Source organism: Crotalus tigris, unplaced genomic scaffold (genome assembly GCF_016545835.1).
Source record: "Crotalus tigris isolate CLP2741 ecotype Arizona unplaced genomic scaffold, ASM1654583v1 scf7180000024438.1716836, whole genome shotgun sequence".
Lineage (NCBI taxonomy): Eukaryota > Metazoa > Chordata > Lepidosauria > Squamata > Viperidae > Crotalus > Crotalus tigris.
The window spans coordinates 468,929-482,631 of NW_024100607.1; the positions used below are offsets into that span (position 1 = coordinate 468,929).

The 13,703-nt window shown below is 34.9% G+C and overlaps 1 protein-coding gene and 1 long non-coding RNA gene across 3 annotated transcripts in view; one reads left to right on the forward strand and one right to left on the reverse strand.

Moving 5' to 3' along the window:
* The window catches only part of LOC120302828 (E3 ubiquitin-protein ligase SH3RF3-like), a 176,618-nt gene that overhangs the window by 109,545 nt on the left and 53,370 nt on the right, over positions 1-13,703 (reverse strand). The gene's annotated exons all lie outside the window — the stretch shown is intronic.
* LOC120302830 overlaps positions 1-13,703 on the forward strand; it is a 40,188-nt gene that overhangs the window by 1,473 nt on the left and 25,012 nt on the right. The window contains exon 2 of the long non-coding RNA XR_005555236.1: positions 8,955-8,997. This is a non-coding gene — a long non-coding RNA (uncharacterized LOC120302830). The remainder of the gene's footprint in view (positions 1-8,954; positions 8,998-13,703) is intronic.

Sequence of the window (13,703 nt, forward strand, 5' to 3'; positions counted from 1 at the left end):
TTTTGTTCTATTATTGTTCTATAGCACCAAAACACACCCACAACTTAGAAATGATTTTGTTTTGTCTTCCTCTTGATCTTCCTCCTTCATAGATCCAAATCTTTGACCAAAGAGATTGTACATGTAGACCAAATAGATCATATACACAGAAAGAAAAAATTGTATGAAATCAATCAATCAGTCAATCTTTATTCAGTCACAGACTAGCCGATAAAATATTAAAGCCACAATTAATTATGATTAAAAAAATAAAATAAAAATAAAAAATGTAGACAGAATGAAAGAAAATACTACAATGGGTATGCAGAAGACCTGGCTTCGAATTTACTGTTCTAGAGATGGGAAGGAAAAGCTCTTCTCTCAAGAATGGAATTGTGTCATTCTCACTACAATTGCATCTCACAATGAGATTGCTGAGCAAAACAATACAGCTGTTTCTAATACACGGAACTTGATTCAATTTTCTGTTTCTTCTACAACAGCATCCCTATAAATATGTAGGTTTCTGAACATGACAGTATGTTAGTTTTTCCCAGGCTGATGCTTGCCAGATGTATTGGATTAAAATACACCGTTTCTAGCCAGCAAGAATATTGTGTTTGCTGAAAGGGGATTATGGGAGTTGTATTCCAACACATCGGATAGCCCTAAAGTGGGAAAGGTTGCCATAGAAATGCAATACATCATAGCAAATGCCAGGATTATATTTTGGAACACAAAGAAGTATGGCTTGGCCTAATGTTGTATAGATCTAGTGATTTCTTATGGTTGGTGAAAAATTATGTTTTTTATACAGACATTATCATCTATAGTTCAAGCAGCTATATCCTAAAGCATAATACTGATTATCTAATGAAAATTTCTGCTTTTAATGTGTTATGAAGCATTTCACTTATAAACACAATCCATTACAGTAATTAAACATTATTTTTACAGCAGGTGGAGGGAAATTCTCCTGCACCATTATATACAGAAAGTTAAATGTTATATAGGACAGTCCCAAAATAAATGTAACAAATGAAGTTTTCTGCTACTAAACAAGATGTACACAGTATCCAAGGCTGATTGATTTCAATGGTATTAAAAGCAAAGTCCAATGTGGTGCTTCACTATCAAGATTTTCCCGTATCTATATTTTTTTCCTAAATGTTATCCCTGTCTAACTAAAAAACTAATAGTTTCACAAAGAATATAAACATTACCTTAAAGAAGAAAGCCTCTGACTAGAACAATTAAACTTTTTTGAATGAATTATAGTTAAAATGTTTGACCTTCCACCTTAGTGGCCAATTTATTGTTATTAGTTCATCACATAGTCAGCCAGATGTTCAGAATGGATTTGGAATTTTTTGTCTACCTATTGAGTCCTTTTCAAAGACCTGGGATAGGCAAATGTGAATGCTTGATGGTGTTACATATATTGTTGCAGGATGTAAGATGTTCGAGTAAAATTACCTTTTCCAGTTGACTGATGGTGATTTTGTCAATGCCCGTAGTGTTTAAGTGGTGCTCCAGTTGTTTTGGGATTGCTCTCAATGCACCTATTACCTTTGATTGCTTTTGCCACAATCATTTTATTTGCAGTCTTTGAATTTTGTTTCTTCTCCAGTTCTTTCTCTTCTATTTTGCTGTCTCCAGGTACTGCTATGTCTTATCAACAATTGTTAAGTCTGGGGTATAATGTGACAGGTCCCTGTCTGTTTGAATTCTAAAGCCTCAGAGCAATTTAGCTTCATTTTCTATGATTTTCTCTATTTTTTGGTCTCACCAGTTCTTGCTTGCAGGCAAATGATATTTCTTGCAGATTTTCCAGTGCTCCATCGTTGCTACTTTCTCATGCCATTGCTTGGAGTCAGTCTATGCCATCTTCTTGCAGCAGCTACAGTTTCTTCAGCTTCTTTGCATAGGCTGCACTTACTGTCTGTTGCTGTCTTCTAGTTTTGTATTCATTTGTTAAGGCTTGGTCTTGTGGAGCCAGAATTAGCCCCTCTGTCTCTTTCTTCAACTCTCTTGCTGCTTTATTATTTCCACTGCTTCCTTGATCTTCCTTGTTTTTAAGTGATACTTCTTGATTAGGTTTTCTTTGGTCTTTTTGTTCTTCAACTTTTCTTTCATCTTTTCTAGCTTGCTTGTATCTGATTTCAGCTTGCTGATCTTACTTTTCAATCTGATCAACCATTTTGGTGGTGCAATGTTTGGCTTTTTTTTTCTTCTTTGTTGATTTTGCATCCCAGGTATTCAGTTATAACTACAGCTCTGCTGTACATTAGTTGGTTTGTTTCTTTCAGTGAGCTGGTGCATATATTTGATATTGCAGTATTGCCATCTTGTAATACTTGTGGTAGTTGTTTCTTTGGAACAAGCTTCAAGATAGGCAGCCTTATTGATGTTGTTGTGCTGTTCTAGATACTCAGTTATTCTTTGTTTCAGTTCTTCTACTTCTTTAGTTAGAGGTTTTTTGTTTTTTCTGAGGCAGAGGAAAGGGTGCCTGGTTTCCAAATGAAAACAATTCTATATCTCTGTTGGATTCCTCTATTGCCAACTCACTCTGGTTTGCTTTTACAGTTTGAGTTACTTCTTGCAAGGATTTGATTTCTTTGGTCAGGGTAGACCTGTTCAATTTTTCTAATTATGCTTCTGTAAATACTTTATTTCGTACTATAAATCAATGTTGATTTGTAGCCTCTGTTCTGTTATTTCTGATTCTGGAAATTGCTCTTTCCAGAACTGGTGCATTCATTTCAAATATCCTCTTCGTGTTGGACTTGATCTGTAATAACAGATCATTATTTCTTTGTTTTCAATCTCTGCATACTTGCGACAGATAAACACCTTTCTTTCTAATAGTTCTGCAGCTGCTGGCCCTGATTGCTCAGCCAACAATCCTGAGTAACTAGCCCATTTTTCACCACATATCCAGGAACTACAACATCTAGCATAGTCCTTGTTAACCCGGGTGACAACCAAGCCAGTATGGATTTCTGTAATTCATATCTTACCATATTTTTTATGGGAGAGATACTCTTTGTTTGATTCCTTTGATGAGATCTGTCCAATATAGTTGAACCTCTGGCACAATAATATGGCTAAAATTTCAATTTATAGTATATTTTATTTATTTAGAAATAAACCTCTACATGCAGAGACATATTCTCAGGAAATACTGTGTAAATTGTCAGTCTAACAAAATATTGAAAATGTAACAGTTCAAAGCTCTAGCTCAGAACTAAAAATAATTTATAGTAGCAGGCTATAATTTGTCAATTTTCATAGAGACTGTTAAAAAGGTTAACTTTATTCAAGAAGCTGTCTAAAATGCAATCTGTTGTGTGCAGCATGTTTTCCTTGTCAATCTAATTTGTAATCCATTTTCCTAAAACTCTGGAAAGCTGATTCTTGCAAAAATTTGCACATAGGAGAACACTTTATTTAAAGTTATAGAACTCAAACTTGTTATTTTAATCCTAGTAATCTCTTCATTATTTTCCTCTTCCATACAATAATTTTAAATTGATTTATCAGTCTCTTACAGGTGTTTGAATATAAATACTAAATATTCTCCACTAAATAGCACTGGTCTCACTTGTAGTTGATCTCTGGTGTGAGCGGGATAGGGGTAGTGCATCCATCCTTGCCCTTCTTGCTCTCGGGAAGTTTGATACCATTAATCTTTGTATCCTGTTGAGTTGGGTGCAGGATTTGAAGCTAGGTGGCACAGTCTTGTGTTTGTTCAGCTCTTTCTCCAAGGCTGGTCCCAACTGGTGTTGATAGGGAGAGGTCCAGCCTTTGACAGCTCTTTTGTGGCATGCTGCAGGACTTGATATCCTCGCTGCTCCTTTTTAACATATATGAATCTGGTGGGCAAGATCATCCAATATCACAGGATACTGTGCATTGCACGTGCGTTGCAGTTGCTGCCCTTTTGTAGTGCCTGGAGGCTGTTGGACTCTGGATTGAGCACAGTAAGGTTCAGCTGAACCTGGTAAGGCTCAGTGGCTATGGATACGTGGAACCTTGGGATCTGGGAGATTAATAGCTTTTAGTTCTGGATGGGATAGCACTATCCAAGGCAGACCCCTTGCACAATTTGGTAATTGTGCATGACTCTTGAAGAGAAGATGGCAGTTGTAGCTAGGAAAGCCTTTCCTGGATTCTGAGATCCTGTGCTCATTCACTCATGACCTGGTCATATCTAGCTACTACGGACTACTGCAATATGCATTACATGGAGTATTCAGAAGATATAAATGTTTCAGAACACAACTGCAAGGACAATTCTAGTGGCACCTGGGGCAGGTACATGTAACACTATTGTTATGTGAGCTGCATTGGTTGCCAGTTTGCTTCTATGATCAATTCAAGGTATTGGTTTAAAGTCTTTTATGATATGGGACCAGGTTAGTTAAGGAACTGTCTCAACTTAATGCCCATTCTGGCAGAACGGGCATGCTGCATATCCTGTTGTTCAAGGAATTTTGGATGGCAGGGTCCCTTTGGAACATCTTGCTGCTGGAGGCAAGATCTGCCCCCACCCTTTTGGCCTTCCTAAAAAGCCTCAAAACCTGGCTCTGCTGATTGGCTTGGGACCTCGATGGGGGGGGGGTTTGCTGGAGGTGAAGTAAGGCACCTCCATGCTGCGCATGTACTTGCTTTCTAGTTTTATTTAATTTCTGTTAGTTCTAATGTTTTAATATTTTAATGCATTTATATTGCTTTCATTGTATTGTAAGCTCCACAGAATCACTTTGGATAGTGAGATGGGTAGCATATAAATGTAATAAAGAAGACCAGATCAGCAATACTGCATGTTCTAACTTTGACCAGTTTAATATTCTTCTCTAACTAGCATTTCTCTCCACTAATAACACATTTTAAAGGTAATTTCAGTTCACAGTATCTTATGAAGTCCTTCTTCTCAACTTAAGGTTGACCCTAATACTGCTGAACTTTAGATAGGCTGTCAAGTCTGGCTTTTTTGTAGGCTTTTGGATTATGATATGTTGGAAGCCTGAGTGGATGAGAGTGTAATTTCTGTTTGCATGGCCATTTTATTCTTGTTTTTCACTTTATGTATTGTGGCTTTGTGTTTTTTTTTTTAAATTCTGTTGAATTTTATGAAAGCTGCATTTATGAAAGCCATAGCAATTTTGGTTGAATTTAACAGCCATACAAGCATTTTAAATAAAAGAAATATTAAGTTTTGATGAAGAAAGACCAAAGATTATATAATTCATACTTTAAATGAAATGTTTCTTGTTTGTCAATCAAACATGGTTTGCTATTTGTACTGTATCCCACAAAAGTAATGATTTCATGTGTACTAAATCCACATTAAGCTGGAGAGAAAATATTTTGATATTGATCAAATCTGGTCCTGGTTTTCATGTCTGGTCTATGCTATTTCAGACTACAGGTAGTATTCAAACTTTTTGTATGCTAATTGAAACATAAAAAACAAGATGTTAGGCTAATTTTCTGAATGAAATAATCAGGTGATGGTATCATTCTATCACTTAAATTCCCTCTTGCAATGCAAAACAGTTCATACACCTCCACTTCTAAAACTGCACTTGAATTTGTGGAATTGAAACATTTGGATGCATTTTTTAAAAAAATAAAATCTATATATAGAACAGGAAACCACAGTCTGGATAGAATATGGTGAAACAGACTGGATCCCTGTTGAAGAGTGAAACAAGGCTGTATTGCCTTTCCTTATTCAATCTATACATCTAATATATTCTGATGGTATCTAGATTGGAAGATGGGAAGAAGAAACATCAATAACCTCTCCTATGCTGATAACACTAGTGTGATAATAGAAAATGTGAATGATCTGCAAACTATGGTAATGAAAATCAAGGAGCATAGTGGAAAAACAGGACTACAATTAAATACTGTATAAAGAAAACTTCACTAAAGATAACAGGTATAGCAGCAAGCCTTAAAAACTTATAATGAAGGCACTGAAATGATGGATACCTTCTATCATTTAAGGTTGAATATTTAAATGATTTTATAGCCTCCCATTTCAGCATACTGACTCTTATTGCCTAACAATACACAAAAACAAAATACAAAAACAAAACAAACAACAAAATACCAATTTTATAAGTAATTTTTAAAAAGGATCTATCACATCAACCTCAAAATAATTATAAACAATATAATCTAACCAAGGTTCCTAATAAACAGTCTGAAAAAAGCTCCAATTTTATATCTTGGGCTCAACTAAGATTCTAAGTGAATAAGAGAACAGCCAGGTTTTCAAAGCTCTACAGAAGACTAAGTTAATTACCTAAGGTCAAACACCTTCTAAAACAACAGATTTAATTCAGTGGAGCTTTTGAGGGAGACTTTTCAAAGAGATACCTTTGAATGCAAGAACAGGACATATTACACTGAAGCACCAATTGCTTCATTAGCCACACAGGAGGCAAAGATGGGTCTAAAGAGAGGGGATTCCACCACTTTTTTAAGGTTTAGGCAAACTAGAATATGCATATGACTGGATATAGCAGTAAAATATTTGATTAAGTATAGTCAACAGCAAGTATTTGATTGGGTACATACATCATATTCCTAGCAAAGACAGTGACGCAGCTAAGATGTTAATAGGGCAGAACTACAAAGACAATGATGTTTTGCAAGAATAAAGAGGGAGTTATTTCATGAACATGGACTTGTGTTGCAGGCACACACAGGCAGACAGTACTCAAAAGCTGAAGTAGATAACAGCAGACAAAATGTAATTCAAATGCTTAGCAGACAGGACTTGCCTGAAAAATGCCAGTTACAGTCCAAGAAGCAGCCCTGCCCAAATATATTCCTAGAGTCATAAAAAGCCAAATCAGGTAGGGCCATGAAGCAAGAATCAAACTAGAATTACGGTACAAATGGTTGTTTCCAGCAAAGACTGCAAGCAAAGCAGCTACCTAAATCTGCAGACAGCTGGCTGCAATTATGCCTTACCCTTCGCCTAGCTCGCAAGTAACCTGACTGAGGAATGCTGCTCTGCTCACCTGTGTATGTGTTTGGACCTGGGGCTTGTGGGTTGTGCCTCATTTGAATGCTCCAGTTCAACAGGAGATGCCTGTGGCTGACCAGCCTCAATTGAATCCTGGCTTACTGGATGCAGAGGCTGAATCCAGAAGCACAGGCTCAGCTGGAGCAACATCATCTGATTCAAATCTAGCATCTGATTCTGAATCGTGGCTCATAAAACATGATGTCATTATCGGAAGCTACTTTGGTTGCCTTTCCCAGAACTCTGCTTACCTCCCAGTATCTCTTCCCAGCTTATCATTCTTTCGCCTTCTAAAATGTTTAATGGCTAAGCTGACTGGGAAGTTTCCCTGGGAAAGTGTTTCTGTAAAGGGGTTAATTGCATAATTTTGACGCCATTAAGCTGAGGCAGTACTTTGCCTCCATGGGAAGATGTATTTGGATTAGAGGCTTTTAACCTGGCACACACACCCTTTACTTTTTTCTAGGTAAGTGAAAACTATATTGTTTAAGAGTACAAAAAAGCCCTTTCCTTAAAAGAGCAACAGGCAAACCTTTCTGAAAATAACATTCCTTAATTGCAGCATTTTTTTCACTACTTTACAAAATTGAGAACATTTTTCTCTATGTCTCATATTTGGCATATCTAGTCTAAGGGTGAAAATGGAAGGGAGTGTCTAAAAAAGTGAAACTAGAATATATCACTGAAACATGAGCAGATGAATTTCATATTCAAATGAACAGATAAGGGAAACAGATTAAAAAACAAAATGATTTAAATACTAATGAATAAAACATGGGGTGAATTTAATTTAACAAAAGAATAAAAAAAGGGATAAATTAAGACACATGATTTTATACTCCTATGAACTATGCTACTTACAAATAATGTTGGAAATGTGCAGCATAACGTAACCAGAATACAAAGAGTTAATTTCATATGATTTTATTTACTTAGCTAAACTATGCAGGAAAAAAGCCCCATATTCACAATAGCAACTGTGATTAAAATACAAAGACAGATGGCAAAGTATGCACCAGAGTTTGGAAGATAAGGAAGAGAGTGATGAATTAATATTACTTTAAATTCTCAGCCACATATACCTATTCTTTTTTCAATGAAAGCATTGTCTTGCATATGCATTAGCATTCCAGACACTGCCAAAACTCTAACCCTTCATACCATCACAGTCTGCATATCAAACATAGGTTTTGGAATCTGTACACAAATCAGCACAATTATGTCTTGGCACAGAATCCCAGTGGTTAGCTAGGCCAGCAAACCACTCTCTCCCATCTGTTCCACTTCCAAGTAGTGAAGGGGTGTATCTTGGCAATTACTCTCACAACAGAAGGTCTTTGTGAAAAACTGAATTTAGAAACCTGTTCATTACACAACTTCCAGAAGGTTTGTCTTCTTTGTTCAAACTACCTGGCAGGGTAAATGGAGAGAACAAAACTATAGTCTGTTCTTCCATATTTAGTTTCTTTTTATTCACCATGAAATCCTAAAATTTCCTCAAAATAATTTGCAAAAGCCTCTATATTAAACTAATTAGTATTTTCCAAAATTTCAATACTGTGGATCAGATCTGTAATTAAGAAGAAAATGCAATATGTACTAATTTTCTGTTCACAAGCGAAATATAGATTTTTCACTTAAAGAAGGGAGAACCACTTTGGTATTGTGGTTAAGGTATTGGTTTAGAAACTAGGAGATTATGAATTCTAGGCAGGAAATCCAACTAACTCACAAAATTATTATTGGGGAGGGGGGAATAGAAGACAATAGTATTGGCATATTCACTGCCTTGAGTTATATATTAAAAGGTGGAATAAAATCTAATTATAATATTAATTTCCTAATATTTACTTGTAATTCTATTTTTATCTTATTATTGTTAGCTACATTTCATGCACAGAACTGTCTTTCTCCATCCTTATTCTAGCCTCCTGCAAAGCCTGTCCTGAGAGCCTCTCTTCAGATCTTATGTAAGTACACCATGTTCCATTCCAATGACTTGGTTGTTAAGCAAAATGGTTGCCTTGAGCGCATGTAAGACACACATATATAAAACATATTCATTACAGAGAGAGAGAGAGAGAGAGAGAGAGAGAGAGAGAGAGAGAGAGAGAGACTGCTAAGATCACTGGTTGCTGCCATTTCATTTATTTAAAGTTCTACAGTGTACTGTGCCTTTTATTCCCCTTTTTTTTTTTTTTTTTTTTTTTTTTTTATTAAAAGTTTTATAAATTTTAAAAAAAAAACAAGAACAATACAGAACAAAAAACAACATATACAAAAGAGAAAAAAAAATTAAACAATACATATAAAAAAAAAAAAACCCCACCCCACACCCCTCCCAAAAACCCTCCCTTCCCCCCCCCTGAGCTTCCCAGAGCAGAATATAGGCTTAAGAAATAATAAAAAAAAAAAATAAAATAAAAATTAAATTAAAAACTCTATATTTATATATATAAAAAAGATATCTATAATATATATAAAAATAAAACTTATGAAAAGGCTATATAATATTTTTGTATACCCAATCTAAATTGTATAAATTTTATCCATTTGTCCCAGATAGCAAAAAACTTCTCTTGCGTTTGTTGCTTTAAGAAAGCCGAAATCTTTGCCATTTCCGCCAAATAAGCTACTTTAAAAAACCATTCCTGCAATGTAGGCAAAGATTCCTTCTTCCAATATTGTCCAACCAACAGCCTCGCGGCTGTGATCAAGTTTAACATCAATACAACCTCCTTTGTATCACAATCTGTAACAATACCTAACAAAAATAATTGCGGAGTGAATTTTACCCTCCTTCTAAAAATTCTCTGGATATTCCACCATATTTTGATCCAAAATGCTTTTATCTCTCTGCATGACCACCAAATATGATAATAAGAAGCCTCCTTGTAACCACATCTCCAGCATTTAGGTTGCACGTCAGGGTACATATAAGACATTTTTTGTGGATCAAGGTGCCATCTATAAAACATTTTATAAAAATTCTCCCTTAAATTCTGTGCTTGAGTAAATTTGACATTTCTCACCCAAATAGTTTCCCAAGTGTCCAATGAAACTGGCTCACCAAAGTTCTGCGCCCATCTAATCATACAATCTTTAATTAGTTCCGTTTCTGAGTCCAATTCAACTAAAACCCCATAAATTCTCTTAATGTGGGTTTGTCTTTGATCCTTCAGTTGCTTAATAAGATTTTCATCTTCTCTAAGAAAACCCACCTTACAATCCATCTTCCATCTATCTAGTAGTTGCCTATATTGGAACCAAGAATAAGTAAAATTTTCTTGTGCTAATTCTTCCCGTGATTTTAATTGCCAGTTTTGTCCATCCCATTTAAGTAACTGTCTATAAGACACCATATCCATTTTAACCCCTCTTTTTATTCCTTCTATCGCATGCCAAGGTATAGCCCATAATGGTACTTTAAAATCACTTTTATAATATTTTCTCCAGATCCTAAGTAAAGAAATTCTTAAAATATGAGATTTAAAAGCCCAATCTATTTTTTTATTAAATATTAAATAGGCATGCCACCCATAAAGTAAATCCCATCCCTCTAGATAAAGTATCTCAGAATTTGTCAAATTTACCCAGTCACTAATTAATGTTAAAACCACCGCATCATAATATAATTTCAAATTTGGTACCTTGAGTCCACCCCTCTCACGGAAGTCTTGCATAATTTTGAACTTAACCCTTGGTTTTTTCCCTGCCCAAATAAATTTATTGAGACCCTTCTGCCACTCATTTAAATTAATCTCATTTTTCAAAATTGGTAACATTTGAAACAAAAAAAGAAACTTGGGTAGAATATTCATTTTTATCACTGCAATTCTTCCCATGAGGGATAATTGCAGCTTTTCCCAGTTCTTCAAGTCTTTCTGTACCCCGACCCACAACCTTTCATAATTGTTTTTAAATAATTTTGCATTAGAAACAGACAGCATCACCCCCAAATATTTTACCTTATTAACAATCTCAAAACCCGTCGAGTTAACCAAAATCTGCTTCTCCTGACTCGACATATTTTTAGGTAAAATTTTAGTCTTATTTACATTAATCTTAAAACCCGAGACCAAACCATAATGGTGAATCAACTGTAATAAGTTTACTACAGAATAATCAGGTTGCGACAAAGTAACAACCAAGTCATCCGCAAAAGCTCTCAACTTATATTCTTTTTTATTAACATATATTCCTTTAATTTCCTGAGACTCTCGAATTTTAATCAATAATATTTCCAATGTTAAAACAAACAACAATGGCGATAAAGGACACCCCTGTCTAGTACCTTTCTCTATTGTGAAAACCTCCGACAAACCTCCATTAACAATAAGTTGTGCTGTTTGTTTTTGATATATTACCTTAAGGGCTTGTAATATGTTTTCACCAAAATTCATTTCTTCCATTACTCTTAGCATAAAATGCCAATTCAGTTGGTCAAATGCTTTTTCAGCATCTAAAAATATGAGCCCTGCAGAAACTTGGTTGTTCTTATCTAAGTATTCTAGTAAATTAATAATTTGTCTAACATTGTTTTTCATATACCTTCCTGTTATAAACCCTGATTGATCTTTATGCACAAGATGATGCACCACCCTCATAAGCCTATTTACCAAAATTTTTACAAATATCTTATAATCCACGTTTAAAAGAGATATAGGCCTATAGTTTTTTGGTAAAGTAAGATCTTGATCCTCCTTTGGAATCAATGATATAAAAGCACTACGCCATGAAGGAGGAATCTCTAAACCCTGTAGGATACCATTAAAAAGATCATTTAATGGTTGAATCATCTCCTCCATTAAGGCTTTATAATAAACAGCTGTTAACCCATCCGTACCCGGTGCTTTCCCTAATTTCAATTGTTGAATTGCTGAGGCGATTTCCTCCTTAGTGATTAAACCATTAATTTCATATTTCTGATCCTCAGTCAGTTTAGGAAAACTTGCCTCAGCTAAATATTTATTTATATCTAACAGTTGTACATTAGTAGATTTGTATAGGTTTTGATAATAATCCAAAAAAGATTTTTTAATTAATTCCTTCTGAGAAACTAGTTTACCCTTATAATTTATTTTCTCTATTATTCTCTGTCTCTGTTTCTTTCTTAATTCCTTTTATTCCCCTTTTTTGCGCCCTCACAGGGTGGAAAGATTGCATGAACAAACTATCTTCCTGAGCTGCTTTTCTCCACGGCACTGCATTTCCCTAAAAAGTGACAACCACAAGTTAACAAACTCAGCTTTGTGAACTTAATTAGTTAATTAGAACACTGTGGCCACATCTCAGGGGCTGCCTGAAACTGACTCGATCGTAATCACCTTTACACTGAAATCTTTTGTTGTCAGGCACACAAATTTTGCCCCTAATGTATGCATTGTTCAGAAAATGATTTTTATTACCATTTATTACCTTCATATTTGCAGATGGTCACTGAGGTAGTTGCTAAATGAGCAGTGGCTGTATATTTGTACATATGCACAAAGTATCTCTCCAGTCAATAGTCAATTGTGTAGATCAAACAGCCATAATTTTCACTGCTGGATAAAATGAAAACTGAACTGTTACTTGTATTAATTTTTGAACCACCAGTTTTAATAAGTTAATGTCTGTATTAATTTATTCTGAAGAATTTGGAGGAGGGCATAGGTATATATATCATTTCATATATATTATATTAATCTAGTCAGAAGAAATGTGCTAATCATAACAATTTAATAGATATAATAGATATCCAACATCTGGAATGCTCGCCTAACGGAACACTGCCTCATCCATCCTGAAGTAGAGTTGGTTCCATCCCTGTTCATTGTCTAGAAGTCCCTTAAAACTTGGTCATATATCATATCAGCTTGAGGGCCCAAGGGACCAGTGAATCTCTAGGCGATTCCATTGCTGTTAATATATGCTGCACTCTGCCTTTTAACTACAAGTTTTAAATTTTCTGGATGTGTTAATTTTTTTATATTTCTGTTTTATAGTTTTTATTGTATGCCTTCTAGAGTAATTTTTTTCATGGCAGCCATATAAATTTGATGAGCGAATGAGTGAATGAATGAATAAATAAATATGTCCTTTTATAAAGAACATCAACACAAAAATAAATTGCTTTGATCCTATACAGTCAATGACTTGTCATTTTAGTCAGTCTTTTTGAAAAGAGCATAACAACAAATATTAACTGCTACCCATGAACCACATTTACTAATGCTGTTGTCAGGTGACATTCAGGAACCTTGAGAATTAATTGCAAGTAATGAAACTCATTTCTACATTGGCCACTTCAATACAATTTACATATGTCAAATATATTTGATATTTTCAGTATTCTTACCAGTCTATTTTACATGGTGAAAATTGATGTTTAGAAACTTACTTTACAAGACAGTATTTATACAACTCTTAATAGACACATTTAATGAAAACTTAATATTCATCAGTTGAGGGAAGTTCTTGGAGAACACCCCTGAATGTTAAGAAATAATTGACAGAGATGGCCCTGAGGCACAAAATTCAAATCTAACCTTGATATGCCCAGGATTTTGCCTTTAAGAATAACATCTACAAGTCTGTTGGCACCTTCATAAATAAAAGATTTTGTACATGGAACAGTTTTATAACTAACTTATGAAGACAGTTCACAAAGGATTCTAATCCTTTGGGGCTGAGC